The sequence below is a fragment of the Octopus bimaculoides genome, chromosome 1, assembly GCF_046866305.1.
Source record: "Octopus bimaculoides isolate indiv1 chromosome 1, ASM4686630v1, whole genome shotgun sequence".
NCBI classification, from domain to species: Eukaryota; Metazoa; Mollusca; class Cephalopoda; order Octopoda; family Octopodidae; genus Octopus; species Octopus bimaculoides.
The window spans coordinates 121,188,790-121,209,247 of record NC_142928.1 but is presented as its reverse complement, the minus strand read 5'-3'; the positions used below and the strand labels follow the sequence as shown (position 1 = coordinate 121,209,247).

Below are 20,458 nucleotides of genomic sequence, written 5' to 3'. Positions count from 1 at the left end.
CCTAGGCCTGATCTTCCTAGAGGGCAGGTGGTTGAGTTTCGGCTGTTGCAGGTTGGGGTTGAGGGTTGTATGGGTGCGTTTTAACGTCTGCTGATGCGTGCGATGTTGTCTAAGCAGGAGTAGCTTACCTTGACATTATGGGAGTTAAAGAGTTTGTAATACTTATGCATCTAGGGAAATGTTTCTTTATTAACGACAGGAAGCTCCTAGCTACGTTGGTAGAAACTTCTAGGTTAATGGGGTCTAACTGGAAAGCAAGGGGTAGACAAAGAATGATATAGTTGGGTAATATTCAAAGACTCAGTTAGTTACACTTCCTGGAAGAAAGTATAATAACGGTTAGTTCTAGTAAGACCCCATGGAGGAGTTGACTAAGGACTCGACTGCCATGACATTTCCAGGAATAATGCGAGAAACACCACTCTAGCAGATTGTGAAGAAGCTAGAGAGAATATTTTATGATGAGTTTTTAGATTTAATCAAACTTCGTTAATTTCGTACCATGTGCCATTTTTTCCATGATCCTCTTTCATTTGACCTAGTTATTTTCAATTTTTGTAACATTTCTGATCTTTCTGATGTGTAGAGATAAATATCGATACGTATGAGCTTTTTTTCAAATGTAATTCTGAAGAATTGGACCCAGCTAAATTTATCTTTTTTATGCTCTAAGAGAACGGAAATAACTTTCTGAAAAAATGTTCCGAATATGTTATAGTGTTTATAATGCGCTTAGAAAAGGTCATTTGCTTAGCTGATATAGTTTTTGTAAGGTAGTGAACACGTGTAAATTTTTTTTCCTCAAACTCAAAAAGCTGTAAATATTACTGACTGTGCTTCTCACCCCTAACGACTTCACACACGAATCAGTGAGATGGAATTGGGCTTTATGCCATCACTGAAACAGCTAAGTTTCTCACGCCTAAAAAAAAAGTAGTAGACATTCTGTAAAGTCGTTCCAGAATTAAGCCGGGAAGGTCAGCAGCTACTACTACTACTACTACTACTACTACTACTACTACTACTACTACTACTGCTGCTGCTGCTGCTGCTGCTGTTGCTGCTGGTACTGCTGCTACTGCTGCTTTTCTCTGAAAGGGTATAGTACAGCTAATAATTTGCGTCTTGATTCTCGATTAAATTCGATGTCAATTTTCTCCCATAAAGTCAAAATGAAATTGAAAAAGAAATCCAAAAGAAACCATTAAATAAGTGGATGTCATAATAAACAAAACATACAGACTCTCACCGATAGACTGATAAATTGGTAGCAGGTGAACAGATGAATTGCTTGGCAGATTCTAATTGTCCACTAGCTAGTTGAGTAGCAATGAGCTGATCAATCAATTATAAATAATTATAAAATTAATAATAATAGCATTAATACTACTACTACTGCTACTACTACTACTACTACTACTACTACTACTACTACTACTACTAATAATAATAATAATAATAATAATAATAATAATAATAATAATAATAATAAAGATGGTATAAACACACGCCAGAAAAGGTCACAGAAAACGAGAAAGCAACCATACTCTGGGATATGCCAATACACACAGATAGAGAAATTAAGGCAAATAGACCAGATATAGCTGTCAAAGATCATGAAGAAAAAAAAATGCTTTCTAATTGGTGTATCAATACCAGCAGATGACAACGTTTCTCTAAAAGAAATGGAAAAACTTTCAAAATACAAAGACCTGGAAATAGAGATAACTCGAATGTGGAATCTAAAACCAGAAACAATTCCTATTATAGTAGGTGCCTTAGGTATAATAAAAAAAATATTCAGACAAATACATAACAAAAATACCAGGACTTACAAATATATATAACATACAGAAAATTGCACTACTGGGTACTGCACACATTCTACGCAAAACACTTTCAATACAGTAAACATAAGAGCACCACAGCAAACCACAGCACATACCCAAGGCGCACAGAACTGCGCTCGGTAGTGAAGTGAAAGCACGTTATAAAAATAAAACTACTGAACAATAATAATAATAATAATAATAATAATAATAATAATAATAATAATAATAATAATAATAATAAGAAGAAGAAGAAGAAGAAGAAGAAGAAGAAGAAGAAGAAGAAGAAGAAGAAGAAGAAGAAGAAGAAGAAGAAGAAGAAGAAGAAGAAGAAGAAGAAGAAGAAGAAGAAGACGGTAGTACACTCGTCAGCAACATTGAAACTGTCAGTAAAAAGATGCGAAAGACCTAACTGTGGTATATGTGTCAACAGCAACAACAACAACAACAACAATGCTCTGATGCAGTACCAGGCAGTGGCTTTCATGGCTTCTGATCTTAACTGATTCGAAGTGTTATCATGTATATATTTTGTCTTGGTATAAAAGATGGGCTACAGCGAATATTCTACTCAATACCACAGATTTGCTTGTCAGTTATTTGACCTAAACCAGTTGAGCATGTCCTTTGGTGGCTGACGATATGTGCATCTCTGATCACAAGCAGAAGTAGTGGGGGAGCATCATAGCCATGTGTTGAGAGGAATTCTTTGGTGTTTGAATAATATACCGCTGGAAACATGGGTGTTCCGTTCAACATGCTTAAACAACCCTTATTCAAGGACCATTTGAGCGGGATGAGTTACTCGACCTGAAGAAAATTCTAACTGGTTCCCACCCGCAAAGTGATGCGCTGTTTATCTTGATATGAGATCACTGTATCGTGCACATATGGTTGTGATGTATGTGCCTGGTGCACCCTTTTTTCAGACGGGTAGTCATGATGGGTATATTGGGCTTCGTATATTTTACCCTAGTGTCACTTTGATGGCATGCACTGCTCTCTCACTCAATAATAATAATAATAATAATAATAATAATAATAATAATAATAATAATAATAATAATAATAATAATAATAATGATAATAATAATAAGAATAATAAGAATAATAAGAATAATAAGAATAATAAGAATAATAATAATAATAATAATAATAATAATAATAATAATAATAATAATAATAATATCCATAGAACTACACATGCATCTTAATGTTTACACAACTACGTGAAAATCACAGGACACACTCACGCATACGAAAATACATATCACAAACGAAGCAAAACCAAAACTTTTTTTTTTCTTCTTTATTTATTTTCATTTTGTGAACAAACACAGACAGTGAACCATTCATAAGTTTAAAACGCCACACACACACACACAAAAATACACTATGCCCGGAGATAAATCTATCAACAAAAAAAATACAGATGAATACCGATCTGCTAGCCTTAAAAAACTACGCTACGAGCAATGTTTACATGCTGAGAATTCTGTGCCGGTGTTGTCTCAAAAAACTGACCCTAAACAGACAAATCCGTCCCCTAATGTCAACGCCAAAGCTCGTCATGCCTCAATGATAACAACGCAGATCACAAACCAGATTGGTCATCGACCGAATCACGAAGGGCTACTTACTCGAAATAGATCTGCTAGCCTTAAGAAGCTACGTCACGAGAGCTCGGAGACGGTGTTGTCTCAAAAAATGTACCCTAAGCAGACAGATCCGTCCCCTAGCGTCAACGTCGAAGCTTGTTATGCCTCACTGTTAATAAAACAAAATATAAACCGGAATGGTCATAGACCGTATTATAAAGGACCACTTACTCGGATAATGAACCAGATCCGAGACGAGAAATCTGCTACTGGTTCAAATCTTCCCGACACACAGGAGCTGGAAGTACCCCACAACCGGAATATTCCAACAGATGGCCATCCATGCTCGTCATCAAATAACCAAAAGAAAAAAAATGAAAAATGGTCTAGGGAAGATAATAAAGAAGTTCTTACAGCCTTCTACCATGCCATATATTTCCCTACAGATAAATCTAATACTGTTCAAACCTACTTAAACTGGAGACAGAAACACCTTGAAGTAAGACCCTACATAGACAGTAACAAACTTGCTAACGTCAGAAGAAACATTATGAAAAAAAAATTACTAACTGAAGTAGAGATTGACCAAATTAAGCAAGCAGTAAAGGATAAAAAGAATGAAACTGCAGCTAAAGAAGATAGTGCAGAAGAAATAATTATAAACCAGCCCAAGGCTGATGAAAATACAGTAATGATTGAAAGAGTTAAGGTAACTGATAGGCAAAGTGAAATACTCTCTGAACCAACCATAAACACTAATGCAGGTGAAAATCAAATAGATGAAGGAAGTCATACAGAAATCGACGCAACAGAACTACATGATCTAAAAAATCAAATCATGATTGAATGGCTGAAAATTAAAGAAACTAGTATGAATGAACGCGACACTCTCCCCAAAATTCGCAATTCTAACCAAAACCTGAAAATAATTGGTAAAATCCGCCTTGCACTTAAGGATATAATTTCAGCTAATGATGTTGATATTACAGATCTCAACCACCTGTACTATGCATCCGCAAGAATCTCAACGATTCTATGTGGTGAAAAGATTAGAAAAAGACAACACTCCCACAAAAAGCCTTCTTCGCAAGAACGCATTCAACACCAAATTAAGCTGCTTAGATCTGACATAGAATGTTTGAAAAACCTTAAATTTGACAAGAGTATCAAACCTACAAAGACCCAAAAACTAAAGAAAAAATATAATATGAAAACCATAGTTGACATTGATGCCACCATAGAAACCATCAAGCAAAAGGTATGTGCTAAAGCTGCCCGCATAGCAAGGTATGAAAAGCGTGTTAGATTCTTCCGAGATAATAACATGTTCAAAAATAACCCCAAAAATTTCTACAGGAAGATAGGGAAAACACCAGTAACAATAAAGTCTGTCCCATCAAAAGAAGAATTGCAAGAATTTTGGAATAAAATCTGGGCAGAAGATAAAACACACAATGAAAAGGCCCCTTGGATTGATAGAATATCTACAGACCTAGACTCCTTAGAGGAGCAAAAGTGGGAGGGGGTCAGGGTAGAAGATATAAGATCTGCTCTCAGGAGGTCAAGCAAATGGAAGTCTCCAGGAAAGGATAAAATTCCTAACTTCTGGTTGAATGCCTTCCCAGAAAGCCATGAACTGCTAACAAAACTTTACAACGATATTTTGCAAAATCCTAGTTTGATGCCCTCTTGGCTAGTTAATGGTTTAACATTCCTGCTTCCAAAAAATGAGGAAACAAACGAACCAAAAAATTATCGACCCATAACCTGCTTAACAACAATGTATAAGACGCTAACATCTGTCCTAACCGAGTACACCTATAGTTTTTTAATAGAAAGTAGCATATTCCCTAATGAGCAAAAGGGATGTAAACGTGGATCTTATGGTTGTAAAGATCAGCTACTCATCAATAAGATGATCTTAGAAGATTGTCACAAGCGACACAAAAACTTGTCAATAGCCTGGATAGACTATAAAAAGGCCTTTGATAGCCTACCACATAGCTGGATTAGGAAATGTCTGGAAATGTATAAAATAGCTCCTACTCTGCGAAACTTTTTATCTGTAAGTATGAGATCATGGAGAACCACACTGATGTTGAACAATGACAATGAATCTCTAAATGCTGGAGATGTAAGAATTTCATGTGGCATTTTCCAGGGTGACTCACTATCACCACTCCTCTTCTGTCTAGCCCTAATACCGCTCTCAAAATTGCTCAATGATGCACAGTATGGTTATAAAATATTTGATAAAAATATAAATCATCTCATTTACATGGATGATTTAAAGCTCTTTGCAAAAAATGACCAACAACTCAAAGGCCTACTAGCGATTGTTATACAATTCAGTGATGACATCAGGATGCAATTTGGCCTTGATAAATGTGCAAAAGCTACCTTTATCAAAGGAAAAATGACAAATACATCTAATGTGAACCTTGACCAGCAAAATGTCATAAAAGAGTTAGAACCAGCGGAGAGCTACAAATACCTAGGGGTAATTGAAGGGGACAATATCAAGCACTCAGTGATGAGGGAAAGGATCAGAAGAGAATGTTATCGCAGGGTGAGAGCAATACTGAAGACAGAGCTGAACGCGAGAAACAGGATCGAAGCGATCAATGCTCTAGCCATACCAGTCGTGACTTACAGTTTCAACATCGTTAACTGGTCAATTACTGAAATATGTAATGTTGACAGAAAAATACGAAAACTGTTGACAATGCATAGAAAGCACCACCCTAAGGCAGATATAGAACGTCTTTATCTGCCAAGAAAAGAAGGAGGCCGAGGACTTTTACAGCTGGCATTATCAATGAAGGTAGCCACAATTGGCCTAGACACCTATCTGAAAAACTCTGAGGACTGGATGCTAAAACTTGTCTTAAAATATGAAAGCAAGAAAGCATCTTACTCAGTAACAAAACAAGCAAAGGAATATCTAAGTGAATTCCAATTGCAACAAATTCAAGAATTAGACGAACTAGAAACACCTGCAGAAAAAGCTAAGCGCTTGAAAACCCGTGCTAAAATTGCTGCCTTAGCTATTATGACTGAAAAATGGCATGGAAAACCTCTCAATGGCAAATACCCAAAGAGAGCGAATAATGCAGATATTGACAAAGCCCTTACCCACCAATGGTTAATGGCCTCTGGCTTGAAATCAGAAACAGAGGGGTTTATCATAGCAGCCCAAGATCAATGCCTACCTACAAAGAACTACCAGGCCAACATATTAAAGAACGGCAGCTCCCCATTATGTCGTATATGCCAACAACAAAATGAGACCATCGATCATGTTGTCTCCATGTGCAGTCTGCTTGCTCCTACAGAGTATCTCAACAGGCATGATAGAGCTGCACAATATATTCACTGGGTAATATGCAAAAACCTGGACTTGCCCCATGATAAAAACTGGTGGGAACACAAACCACCCCCAGTACTTGAAAATGATCACATTGCATTCCTCTGGAACTTCACCATTCAAACTGACAGAAAGATAGACGCAAATAGGCCAGACATCATACTGAAAGACTTCAGACAAAAATCATGCCTCCTCATTGATATGACTGTCCCAATCGATATAAACGTATCTGTCAAGACCTACCAAAAACTGAGCAAATATAAAGATCTTGAAATAGAAATTAGCAAAATGTGGAATCTGAAGACGAAAACAATACCTATTGTCATAGGTGCCCTGGGAATGACAGCGAAACGGGCTGATTACTACCTAGATCAGATTCCAGGAAACCCCAAAATGGCTGAAGTTCAAAAGATAGTGCTCATGGGAACTGCCCATATCCTACATAAAATACTGTCTATGTGATCTCAAATTTTAAAGCAAACACATAATTTTCTTATGGTTTCTTAAACATTCACTTGAACAAAACTGTACAAATCCAAATATATGGTACCCTAGGCATAACACCTACATGAACTTCTAACTTGTTGTCTCTTGAGGTCTCTGGGTGAGACTTGGATCCAAATTGTACAAATGCAAAACAAAAGTCAAACATAAAATAATAATAATAATAATAATAATAATAATAATAATAATAATAATAATAATAATAATAATAATAATAATAATAATAGCTCAGATACCAGGTAACCCCAAAATGGCTGAAGTTCAAAAGATAGTGCTCATGGGAACTGCCCATATCCTACGTAAAATACTGTTTATGTGATCTAAAATTTTAAAACAAACACATAATTTTCTTATGGTTTTATAAACATTCTCTAGAACAACACTATGTACAAATCGAAATATATGGTACCCTAGGCATAACACCTACATGAGCTTCTAACTTGTTGTCTCTTGAGGTCTCTGAGTGAGACTTGGATCCAACTTGTAGAAATGCAAAGCAAAAGTCAAACATAAAATAATAATAATAATAATAATAATATGAATGAACGCGACACTCTCCCCAAAATTCGCAATTCTAACCAAAACCTGAAAATAATTGGTAAAATCCGCCTTGCACTTAAGGATATAATTTTAGCTAATGATGTTGATATTACAGATCTGAACCACCTGTACTATGCATCCGCAAAAATCTCAACGGTTCTATGTGGTGAAAAGATTAGAAAACGACAACACTCCCACAAAAAGCCTTCTTCGCAAGAGCGCATTCAACACCAAATTAAGATACTTAGATCTGACATAGAATGTTTGAAAAACCTTAAATTTGACAAGAGTATCAAACCTACAAAGACCCAAAAACTAAAGAAAAAATATAATGTGAAAACCATAGTTGACATTGATACCACCATAGAAACCATCAAGCAAAAGGTGTGTGCTAAATCTGCCCGTATAGCAAGGTATGAAAAGCGTGTTAGATTCTTCCAAGATAATAACATGTTCAAAAATAACCCCAAAAATTTCTACAGGAAGATAGGGAAAACACCAGTAACAATAAAGTCTGTCCAATCAAAAGAAGAAGTGCAAGAATTTTGGAATAAAATCTGGGCAGAAGATAAAACACACAATGAAAAGGCCCTTTGGATTGATAGAATATCTACAGACCTAGACTCCTTAGAGGAGTAAAAGTGGGAGGGGGTCAAGGTAGAAGATATAAGATCTGCTCTCAGGAGGTCAAGCAAATGGAAGTCTCCAGGAAAGGATAAAATTCCTAACTTCTGGTTGAATGCCTTCCCAGAGAGCCATGAACTGCTAACAAAACTTTACAACGATGTTTTGCAAAATCCTAGTTTGATGCCCTCTTAGCTAGTTAATGGTTTAACATTCCTGCTTCCAAAAAATGAGGAAACAAACGAACCAAAAAATTATCGACCCATAACCTGCTTAACAACAATGTATAAGACGCTAACATCTGTCCTAACCGAGTACACCTATAGTTTTTTAAATAGAAAGTAGCATATTCCCTAATGAGCAAAAGGGATGTAAACGTGGATCTTATGGTTGTAAAGATCAGCTACTCATCAATAAGATGATCTTAGAAGATTGTCACAAGCGACACAAAAACTTGTCAATAGCCTGGATAGACTATAAAAAGGCCTTTGATAGCCTACCACATAGCTGGATTAGGAAATGTCTGGAAATGTATAAAATAGCTCCTACTCTGCGTAACTTTTTATCTGTAAGTATGAGATCATGGAGAACCACACTGACGTTGAACAATGACAATGAATCTCTAAATGCTGGAGATGTAAGAATTTCATGTGGCATTTTCCAGGGTGACTCACTATCACCACTCCTCTTCTGTCTAGCCCTAATACCGCTCTCAAAATTGCTCAATGATGCACAGTATGGTTATAAAATATTTGATAAAAATATAAATCATCTCATTTACATGGATGATTTAAAGCTCTTTGCAAAAAATGACCAACAACTCAAAGGCCTACTAGCGATTGTTAAACAATTCAGTGATGACATCAGGATGCAATTTGGCTTTGATAAATGTGCAAAAGCTACCTTTATCAAAGGAAAAATGACAAAAACATCTAATGTGAACCTAGACCAGCAAAATGTCATAAAAGAGTTAGAACCAGCGGAGAGCTACAAATACCTAGGGGTAATTGAAGGGGACAATATCAAGCATTCAGTGATGAGGGAAAGGATTAGAAGAGAATGTTATCGCAGGGTGAGAGCAATACTGAAGACAGAGCTGAATGCGAGAAACAGGATCGAAGCGATCAATGCTCTAGCCATACCAGTCGTGACTTACAGTTTCAATATCGTTAACTGGTCAATTACTGAAATATGTAATGTTGACAGAAAAATACGAAAGCTGTTGACAATGCATAGAATGCACCACCCTAAGGCAGATATAGAACGTCTTTATCTGCCAAGAAAAGAAGGAGGCCGAGGAATTCTACAGCTGGCATTATCAATGAAAGTAGCCACAAACTCTGAGGACTGGATGCTAAAACTTGTCTTAAAACATGAAAGCAAGAAAGCATCTTACTCAGTAACAAAACAGGCAAAGGAATATCTAAGTGAATTCCAATTGCAACAAATTCAAGAATTAGACGAACTAGAAACACCTGCAGAAAAAGCTAAGCGCTTGAAAACCCGTGCTAAAATTGCTGCCTTAGATACTATGACTGAAAAATGGCATGGAAAACCTCTCAATGGCAAATACCCAAAGAGAGCGAATAATGCAGATATTGACAAAGCCCTTACCCATCAATGGCTAATGGCCTCTGGCTTGAAATCAGAAACAGAGGGGTTTATCATAGCAGCCCAAGATCAATGCCTACCTACAAAGAACTATCAGGCCAACATATTAAAGAACGGCAGCTCCCCATTATGTCGTATATGCCAACAACAAAATGAGGCCATCGATCATGTTGTCTCCATGTGCAGTCTACTTGCGCCTACAGAGTATCTCAACAGGCATGATAGAGCTGCACAATATATTCACTGGGTAATATGCAAAAACCTGGACTTGCCCCATGATAAAAACTGGTGGGAACACAAACCACCCCCAGTACGTGAAAATGATCACATTGCACTCCTCTGGAACTTCACCATTCAAACTGACAGAAAGATAGACGCAAATAGGCCAGACATCATACTGAAAGACTTCAGACAAAAATCATGCCTCCTCATTGATATGACTGTCCCAATCGATATAAACGTATCTGTCAAGACCTACCAAAAACTGAGCAAATATAAAGATCTTGAAATAGAAATTAGCAAAATGTGGAATCTGAAGACGAAAACAATACCTATTGTCATAGGTGCCCTGGGAATGACAGCGAAACGGGCTGATTACTACCTAGCTCAGATACCAGGAAACCCCAAAATGGCTGAAGTTCAAAAGATAGTGCTCATGGGAACTGCCCATATCCTACGTAAAATACTGTCTATGTGATCTCAAATTTTAAAGCAAACACATAATTTTCTTATGGTTTCTTAAACATTCACTAGAACAAAACTGTACAAATCCAAATATATGGTACCCTAGGCATAACACCTACATGAACTTCTAACTTGTTGTCTCTTGAGGTCTCTGGGTGATACTTGGATCCAACTTGTACAAATGCAAAACAAAAGTCAAACATAAAATAATAATAATAATAATAATAATAATAATAATAATAATAATAATAATAATAATAATAATAATAATAATAATAATAATAATAATAATAATAATAATTAAAATGCAAATTAATCGGAAAATTGGATGATAATAATTTGTTTCTGCAAAAAAGAACGGACAGAAACAAATTGAGGAGCGGTGGAGCCAGGAGCCTCTGCATTGACAGTAAATACTTCGAAATCGAAATGCTGATGTAGACCAAGCAACAACCCATCAGTGGCTGAGAAGTTTAGGACTGAAAGCAGAGACTGAAGGTTTCATATTGCCGGCACAAGATCAAAACTTGCTTACCAAAAACTATCAGGTTAGCGTTCTTCAAAACGGTTCTGACCCTAAATGCAGATTCTGCGACACATTTGACGAAACAATAGACCATATTGTCTCGGGATATCCTGTGCTGACACCAAACGAATACAAAAATCGCTACGATAGGGTAGAACAGTATTTACATTGGAAAATATGTAAACACTACAAAATCAGCACTCCTGCTTACTGGTATGAACATCATCCTGAGCCAGACGTTGAAGGTAAAAATGTCACTATCCGCTGGGATTTTCCAGTCAACACTGACAGAACGATCCAGATTAATCGACTAGACATAATTATTAAAGATCGGGAAGAAAAACTTATAGACTAGTGTCCTCACTGATAAAAATTTATCTGTAATGGAATTTGACAAATTAAGTAAATATAAGGCCCTGGAAATTGAAATACAAAAGATGTGACATCTTAAAGCGAAAACTGTTCCTGTTATTGTAGGTGCCCTAGGTATGCTCAAAATGGATATCAGAAACATCTAGATAAGATTCATAGAGAGCCATGTCTCAGAGAAATCCAAAAGTTTGTGCTGACAAGTACTGCCCACATCCTTAGATAAATCCTATCCATTTAAATGTCTGAGTTGTATTACATGAAGTTAATTCGCTACTGCCCCAAACACTTCCCCTTCCCAAGCTTTCAGTCATACTGTAACGTCTCTTATCCTTTACTTGCCTAGGACGCTGGGTGTGTCTCGGTAAGTGATTGTAACAAATATGCAGATTAAAAGCAATAATAATAATAATAATAATAATAATAATAATAATAATAATAATAATAATAATAATAATAATAATAATAATAATAATAATAATAATACTGTCTATGTGATCTCAAATTTTAAAACAAACACATAATTTTCTTATGGTTTCTTAAACATTCTCTAGAACAACACTATGTACAAATCCAAATATATGGTACCCTAGGCATAACACCTACATGAACTTCTAACTTGTTGTCTCCTGAGGTCTCTGGGTGAGATTTGGATCCAACTTGTACAAATGCAAAGCAAAAGTCAAACATAAAATAATAATAATAATAATAATAATAATAATAATAATAATAATAATAATAATAATAATAATAATAATAATAACAACAATAATAATAATAATAATAATAATAATAATAATAATAATAATAATAATAATAACAACAACAACAACAACAACAATAATAATAATAATAATAATACTAATAATAATAATAATAATAATAATAATAATAATAATAATAATAACAACAATAATAATAATAATAATAATAATAATAATAATAATAATAATAATAATAATAATAATAATAATAATAATAATAATAATACACACCTCACCAGCACAAAAGTGCAGCATATGATGCAATAGAAAGTTACTTGAAAGTATCAGATGTCGTATAATAATAGTGGTGATGACAATGGTGACAAAAGTTGCCATACCACAGTTTATGAGTGATTAGAGTTTGCCTAAAAACTCTGGTAGTATCAGCGAAAATTAGGTTGGACCTTTAAGGGAAGGCCTCTTGCTCAGCAGTGGTTCGGTAAAGATGCAGACTGATCATAGCTGTTATCCTAAGACAGCATCAGCAGATGATAGAGTAAAGAGGAGGAAGTGGATCAGCGAAGAAAATAAGATAGTGATACAGTGTTACTTAGAAAGTAAACCAAAAAGAAGGAGTTATAGAAAACGGATGTTAGCACTTTGTGTAAAGAAGGGTATGTTTAAAGTGACTGAGCGGAGGTTAGTTGATCAAGCTAATGCTATTAGGAGAAGAAAATGGATGACAGAATTGGAGGTGGAAAAGGTCACAAAAGAACTAGAAAAGAAAGACCAGATAGTGGGAAAGACAAACAACAACATAAGAAATACAGTTCAAACCAAAGAAGAACCTAAAGGAAAGCATAATAATAGCGCTACCAATAAGGAAAAGACAGCTGGTACCAGCGATTTAAGTGAGGAAGATCAGAAGATTTTAGATGAGTTACAGGAAACAATGAGTAAAGAAGTAAGAAAAAGATCGCCAGCATTAAAGGTACCAACAAAAGGAAGTTGCTAGACATAACTAGGAAAGTAGATTCTGGTATCAGTAGGATAGATACTAAAAATATAGGAGACACTAACTTATTGATATATGCAGGAGGGTAGTAGTCACTAGAAGATTAGATATTCCACAAGGAAAGATTAGAAAAGACCAAATGTGGAAAAGGAGATTACAAAATAAAGTGAAGACTTTAAGATTAGATCTGAGTAGAATAGAAGCCTGGAAACTGAGCAAGTTAGGAAACAAAAGATTTAAATCATCCCATGAGAAAAAATACTTAGTCAAAGAGAAATAATTTGGACAGTCATAGAAGAGTTGAAACAGCGTATCATTGCAGTAGCTTTCCAGGTATCAGAAAAGAATAGATCAGTATCGAGACAGACCAGAGGAGGTTTTATAACCAAATAAATAGTGGAGAAGAAAGTACTGAAGATGAGAAACCTAATGCAGAAGAAGCTAGAATGTTCTAGAGTAATATTTGAAATAATGATAATGGAAATGCAGTATGGTTAAAGAAAGTGAAGGGAAAAGTAGTGAGTGAGAAGCAGCCAGATCTAAGAATAACTAGTGCATTAATAAGTAAAGTATTAGGAAAAATGCCGAATTGGAAGGGCCCATGACTAGATTTAGTTCAAGGGTACTGGCTAAAGAAATTTAGTAGTTTATATGGGAGGTTAAGGGATTGCGTTAATGGAGTAATAATACCAGATTGGATGACTAGAAGGAGAACTGTGCTCCTTATGAAAAACAAAAGCAAGGTAATGCAGCTAGCAATTATAGACCAATCACTTGCTTACCATTAGTGCAGAAGCTGTTAATAGGAATGCTTTCAGAAAGCATTTACAAGTACCTCGACAGCCAGAATTTACTGCCAGAAGAACAGAAATATTGCAGGAAGAAGGCTAGAGGAACGCATGATCTACTATACATAGACAAAGCAGTTCTAAATGAAGAAAAATCTAACAATAGCATGGATATATTATAAGAAAGCCTATGACATGATCCCACATTCATGGATAAGTGAATGTATGAGTATATTCAGTATTGCAGACAGCATAAGAGAATTGATTAGCTTTAGCATGAAGAAACGGAAAGTAGATCTCTATTCAGGTGGAACAGTCTTAGGGAAAATTAATATCAAGAGAGGAATGTTCCAAGGAGATTTGTTATCCTCTTTAATATTTGTCTTATATTTGATTGCGCTCAGTTTAGTACTAAGGAAGGCATCAGTTTAGAAATAGCAAAGTAAAAATTAAACATTTGCTCTGCATGAATGATCTGAAGCTTTTTAGTAAGAATGAAAAAGAGATAGATTTCTTAATACAGATTGTAAGACACTTCAGTAAAGATATAGGCATGGAACTTGGTATAGGTAAGTGTGCAATATTAGTCATGAAAATGGGACAGGCAGTCAATAGCGAAGGCATGCAATTACCAGATGGCTAGACATTAAAATCATTGAAAGGAGGAGAGAGTTATAAGTATCTAGGAGTATTAGAAAGTGGCACAGTACTAACTATAGAAATGAAAACAAAAATTGAGAAGGAATACATCAGAAAGGTGAGAAAGCTAATGAAGTCAAAGCTAAATGATCCGAATCTAGTGAAGGCTGTGAATACTTGGGCAGTATCGTTACTTGGATATTCAGCAGCTTTTGTAGATTGGACAAAATCTCATTTAACAGAGCTAGACAGAAGAACTAGTAAGGAATTCAATATGAATGGAGAACTCCACCCAAGGGCAGGAGTAGCAAGATTATACTTACCTAAGAAGGAAGATGGAAGAGGGTCAATATCGGTAGAAGACTGTGTGGAGTTAGCTTCAGTAGATATAGACTCCTATGTAGGTAATAGTGAAGAAAGTTTATTAAGAGCTGCTAGAGTCATAGCAGGAAGTAGGGAAACCAAAAAGCCAAATTAAGTTAAAAACCAGAAAAAAAGAACAAAAGTTATCTGACCGGCAAGAGAAAGCTTTGCATGGTAGATTCCCAAAGATAGTTGCAGCAAATAGTAGTAGTGAGACATGGTTATGGTTGCAGAAAGGAAGGCTGAAAAGGGAGCAACACAAGATCAAGCATTAAGGATTAATTGGATACAAGCCAAGATAGACAAAAACCAAGTAGATTCCCCATGAAGGCTATGCAAATCAAAGGAGGGAAATGTTACTCATCCGGTATGGGAATGTAGCATGCTGGCACAGAAAGAATACAAGAAAAGACATGGCAACCTAGTGAGAGTAATCCACTGGGGATTATGTAAAAAGCTAGGATTTGATCATACTGATAAATGGTATGAACATGAGCCTGGTAAAGTACTAGAAAGTAAGAAATATAAGACGCGGGATTTTAACATTCAGACTGACAGAGTAATAGAAGCTAGAAGGCCTGATTTAGTGGTAGAAGACAAAGAGAATAAAAAGTGACTTATTATTGACTTTACAGTCCCAAATGAAAAAATTAATATGAGAGCTATAGAGAAAATAGCAAAGTACCTGGACTTAGCCATTGAATTATAAAGACTATGGAAAGTGCAGGTAAAATTTATCCCAGTAGTTGTAGGTGCATTAGAAACTACCTCTAAAGATTTGAACAAATGGATAGAGGAAATAGGCATAAAACCCAGTTTAGTACAGCCTCAGAAAACAGTGTTATTAGGGACAGCTAGGATACTTAGGAGGGTTCTTGGCATCTAAGGTTACTTGTTGTATCCCGATGTTAGGAATTTTTCTTTTCCAACAGTCTAATCTGTTATGAGTATATGAATGATGATGATGATGATGATGGTGATGATGATGATGATGATGATGATGATGATAATAATATTCCCTCCTCTGGAGGGAATATGTAAATAAAGAAGAAGAGTTCCATATTTAAATTTGCTGAACACAATATTTCGGTAGTCATACTGTAACGGCTCTTATCCTTTACTTGCCTAGGTCGCTGGGTGTGTCTCGGTAACTGATTGTAACAAATATGCAGATTAAAAGTAATAATAATAATAATAATAATAATAATAATAATAATAATAATAATAATAATAATAATAATAATAATAATGTGATCTCAAATTTTAAAATAAACACATAATTTTCTTATGGTTTCTTAAACATTCTCTAGAACAACACTATGTACAAATCCAAATATATGGTACCCTAGGCATAACACCTACATGAACTTCTAACTTGTTGTCTCCTGAGGTCTCTGGGTGAGACTTGGATCCAACTTGTACAAATGCAAAGCAAAAGTCAAACATAAAATAATAATAATACTAATAATAATAATAATAATAATAATAATAATAATAATAATAATAATAATGATAATGACAATAATAATAATAATGAAAAAGGAACTTGTAGCGAGAGTTACGACACCTACGAGAATAAACTTGACTGAATGACTATAAATAGTACCGGTTTGAGTGAGAGACTGCAGAGAGCAGGCGTTAATCGCAGGAAGCCGTAAGGTGTCGTTTTGGTAATTGTCGGAATATATTTTGTTGGTTCGTGTATAGTTTGTGGAGAGTTTGTTGGATTGTTACGTTGTTGTTACCCTGCTTCGTTGTATGTTTTTTGTTACTACACTGTTATAGTGTAAACAAGTATCGTCATTGTAGTGGCGATACTAAAATAATTGTCGACGAGTATTTACGTTACAATAATTGGCGACGAGCATTCGACGCTCACGCTGGTCAGTTAACAATTTTTTTGTGATACAAAGCTGTTAATGATACAGCTTCTATAATACAGTTGGAAAAACAGCAGCAAGAACAGCAAAAAGAAAAGCAACAATAGTTAATGGAGCTATGTCTTCAGAAGTCTGGAAACACTATAAATTCGTTTTCGCCAGACGGCGTGTCGAACTCTATAACAGAATTCAGTTATGACCCAAAGGAGGGTATAACGTTGCGGCGTACTTTAGAAGGTACGAAGAAATCTTCAGGGAAGATTGCAAGTCGTTGACGAACAACGAGAAAGGAAGACTATTATTACGTAAATTAGCATCGGCTGATCATAAAAAATATTGTACTTTTATATTACCCCCCAAAAACTAGTGAAATTTGTTTCCAGGAAACAGTCAAACTGCTATTATAAATATTCAGTGGTAAGAGTTCCCTTTTTAACACTCGGTGGGAGTGTTGGAATCTAGTTGAGAGGATGAAGACTTTATCACGTATGCCAGGACCGTAAACCGAATGTGCGAAATTTTAAACTGAAGGAATTAACTCCTGATATGTTTAAGTGCCTCATTTTTGTACAAGGGCTTACGGCAAACAAAGATGCGTAGATACGTGCGAGAATTCTCACAAAACTTGAACAAGCGGACCAAAGTTTAACTCTGAAGACAGTTGCAGAAGAGTGTCAAAGAGTGGTAAACTTACGTAAAGAAGGACGTAAAGAAAATTGAAGAGGAGGTCTCATAAGTGTAAGCGTGCCGACCGGGAAGGTATAAAAAAAAAAACTGATGTGGAGCCCTACATTTCAGGAAGGACTGTCCTTTCAAAACGCAAAAATATTACAGTTGCCAAAAAGTAGGACATATGAGCTCACATCACCGAACAAAGTTAGGAAGTCTAAAAGTCTTCTCAACGGAAAGTAGAAGTGACACCAAAAATTTATACACGTAAAAGTAAACGAAGTGAATATTAAATTACCACTAGGTACTGGTAGCGACATCTCGATTATTGATACCGACACGTGGATAAGAATTGGGAAACCTACGTTAAGAAAAACATCAAAAATTGCACGGGGCGTGACAGGTGAAAAACTACAGCTCGTAGGCGAAATGTGGAGTGATATCACATTTCAGGTAAAAACCTGTAGAACAAAAGTTTTCGTGGTAAAAAACGCAACCAATCTGTTCGGTACGGACTGGTTGGAATAGTTTGACGTACGGGATCTTCCCATAAGTCTGTACTGTCGAAAATAAATGGCTGTCCCAGTAAAAATAACTCATCAGCTGAATTGAAGAAAAAATTAAAAAAACATTATGTGTATTGCCATTCAGGAGCTGCCAGTGACTGTGCAAGATATTAAAAGTAAATCAGCAGAGGACAAATACATCATAAAAATGAAGGAAACCTTGAAAAATAAACAAAAGAGAAGCATGAATGCGAACCATTTTTCACTCTACGACAATGTATTAATGTACACAGAAAGAGCGGTAGTACCAACTGCACTACAGAAACAGATATTACATGAATTTCATAGTGGACACCCGGGGATGTCAAGAATGAAAGCTTTGATGAGGAGGTACGTATATTGGCTGACAATGGACCGGGACATTGAGAATCTGGTAGGATCATGTAGAGGTTGTGCGCTAGCAGCCACGGCACCACCGGTGAAATATCAACCTTGGCTTGAGACTGATAGTCCGTGTCCAGGGTACATATAGACTACACTGGCCCAGTGAATGGCGCCTACTACTTGATCATTGTTGATAGCTTTACCAAGTGGCCGGAAGTATGTCGGTGCTGCCAACCTACCTCGAAGGGAACAATAAAGTTCCTGCACGAACTTTTTGCTCGATACGGTGTTTTGGACACCATAGTATCGGACAATGGAGCACAATTTATAGGATACGAGTTCAAGAAATTCTGCAAAATGCATACAATGAAGCACAAGTTTACCCCGCCCTATCACCCGAGGTCAAATGAGCAGGCGGAACGATTCATAGATACTTTCATGCGAGCGCTAAAAATAGCAAGGAACGAAGCACTAACTCAATTCTTAAGGGTGTAAAGAATAATGCCCAATCCGAATACCAGTTCAGGCAAGTCGCCTGCAGAGCTAATGTTCGCTCGAAACATTAAATCGATTTTCAACAAATTGCTGCCAAAGGAATCAACGTGTCGAGAAAATACAAACAAAATTTAACAAAACATTTTGATGTCGGAGACAAAGTCCATTTCAAAATATACAAGAATGGTAAAGAGAGTTGGCAGGATGGTGTAGTGACTAAAAGAATTGGCAGCATAAACGACACCTAAATCAGTTAAAACTCAAACATATAGAAGAAAGGAAGGAAATTCCGATGGAAGTGTTTTACGACATGTTCGATGTGTCAACACTGAAAGAGATTGAGCCTAGAAGGAGTAATAGAAAACGTAAACAGACTGAACATTTAGAAATAATTCCTAAGCGGAAAAGGTATTGAACTCTCTAGGGAAACAAAATCCCCAAAAAAGGTAAGGTGTTGGAAAGAAAGAAAAAAAATATTAAAATAAATTTTGTTTCCCTACGAAAGTCGAAATTTCAAAAGGGGAGATGATGTGGCGAGAGTCACGACACAGGGCAATTAATATGCAACGCTCAGGAACAATTTCTGAAAACTAATTAAACCAAGTTCCAAATCAGTAAGTGTAATAGATTACCCGTTTGTAGGCTGTGTAACATCTAAAATGAAACAGCCTCACATATTGTGAATGAGTGTAGCAAATTGGCTCAAAAGGAATCACAAAAGCAGGCAAGTAGGTAATGTTAACTGGAGATTAGTGGGAAATACGGTGTTGAAAGGACATTGAAATGGTACTAGCATAAATCAGATATCATCGAGAATAATGAGTACAAAATCTTGTGAGATTTTACAATTCAATGTTATTCAGTGATTGATACTTTGAGACCAGACATTGTTGTTGCTGATAAAATTATGAAGGAAACCAAGACCATTGATATTGCCATACCTAGGGATGTACGAGTTGGTGGGAAAGGACTGGAAAAGACTGAGAAGTACAAGCGCTAAAAGATGAGATGGTGCAAATGTGGGTAGTGAAGAAAGTAACTTCATCCCAGTAGTTGTAGAGGCATTGGAAGTATTAACAACCAGGTTTGAGAAATTTGTTGGAGAAATTGGGATTGACATGAGGGCAGAACATACTCAGAAAACTGTTTTATTAGGGACTGTGAGAATTTTGAGACTGGTACTGGGACGTTAAGTATCGTGAGACTTTTGACGACAGGTTGTTGTCCGCTCTTACAGAATTACGGAGCAAGTGAAATTGAGAGTTTTGAGAAATGAAATGACAACAACAACGAAGACGGCGACAACAACAAGAATATCCAAACAGTAAGAGTATTCAGCACGGATAGTAGAATGCAGTTTGGG

General features: G+C 36.0%; 1 protein-coding gene across 1 annotated transcript in view; it reads left to right on the top strand.

The window, feature by feature from the left end:
- The window catches only part of LOC106867957 (calcitonin receptor), a 246,476-nt gene that overhangs the window by 125,012 nt on the left and 101,006 nt on the right, over nucleotides 1–20,458 (top strand). The window lies entirely within an intron of this gene.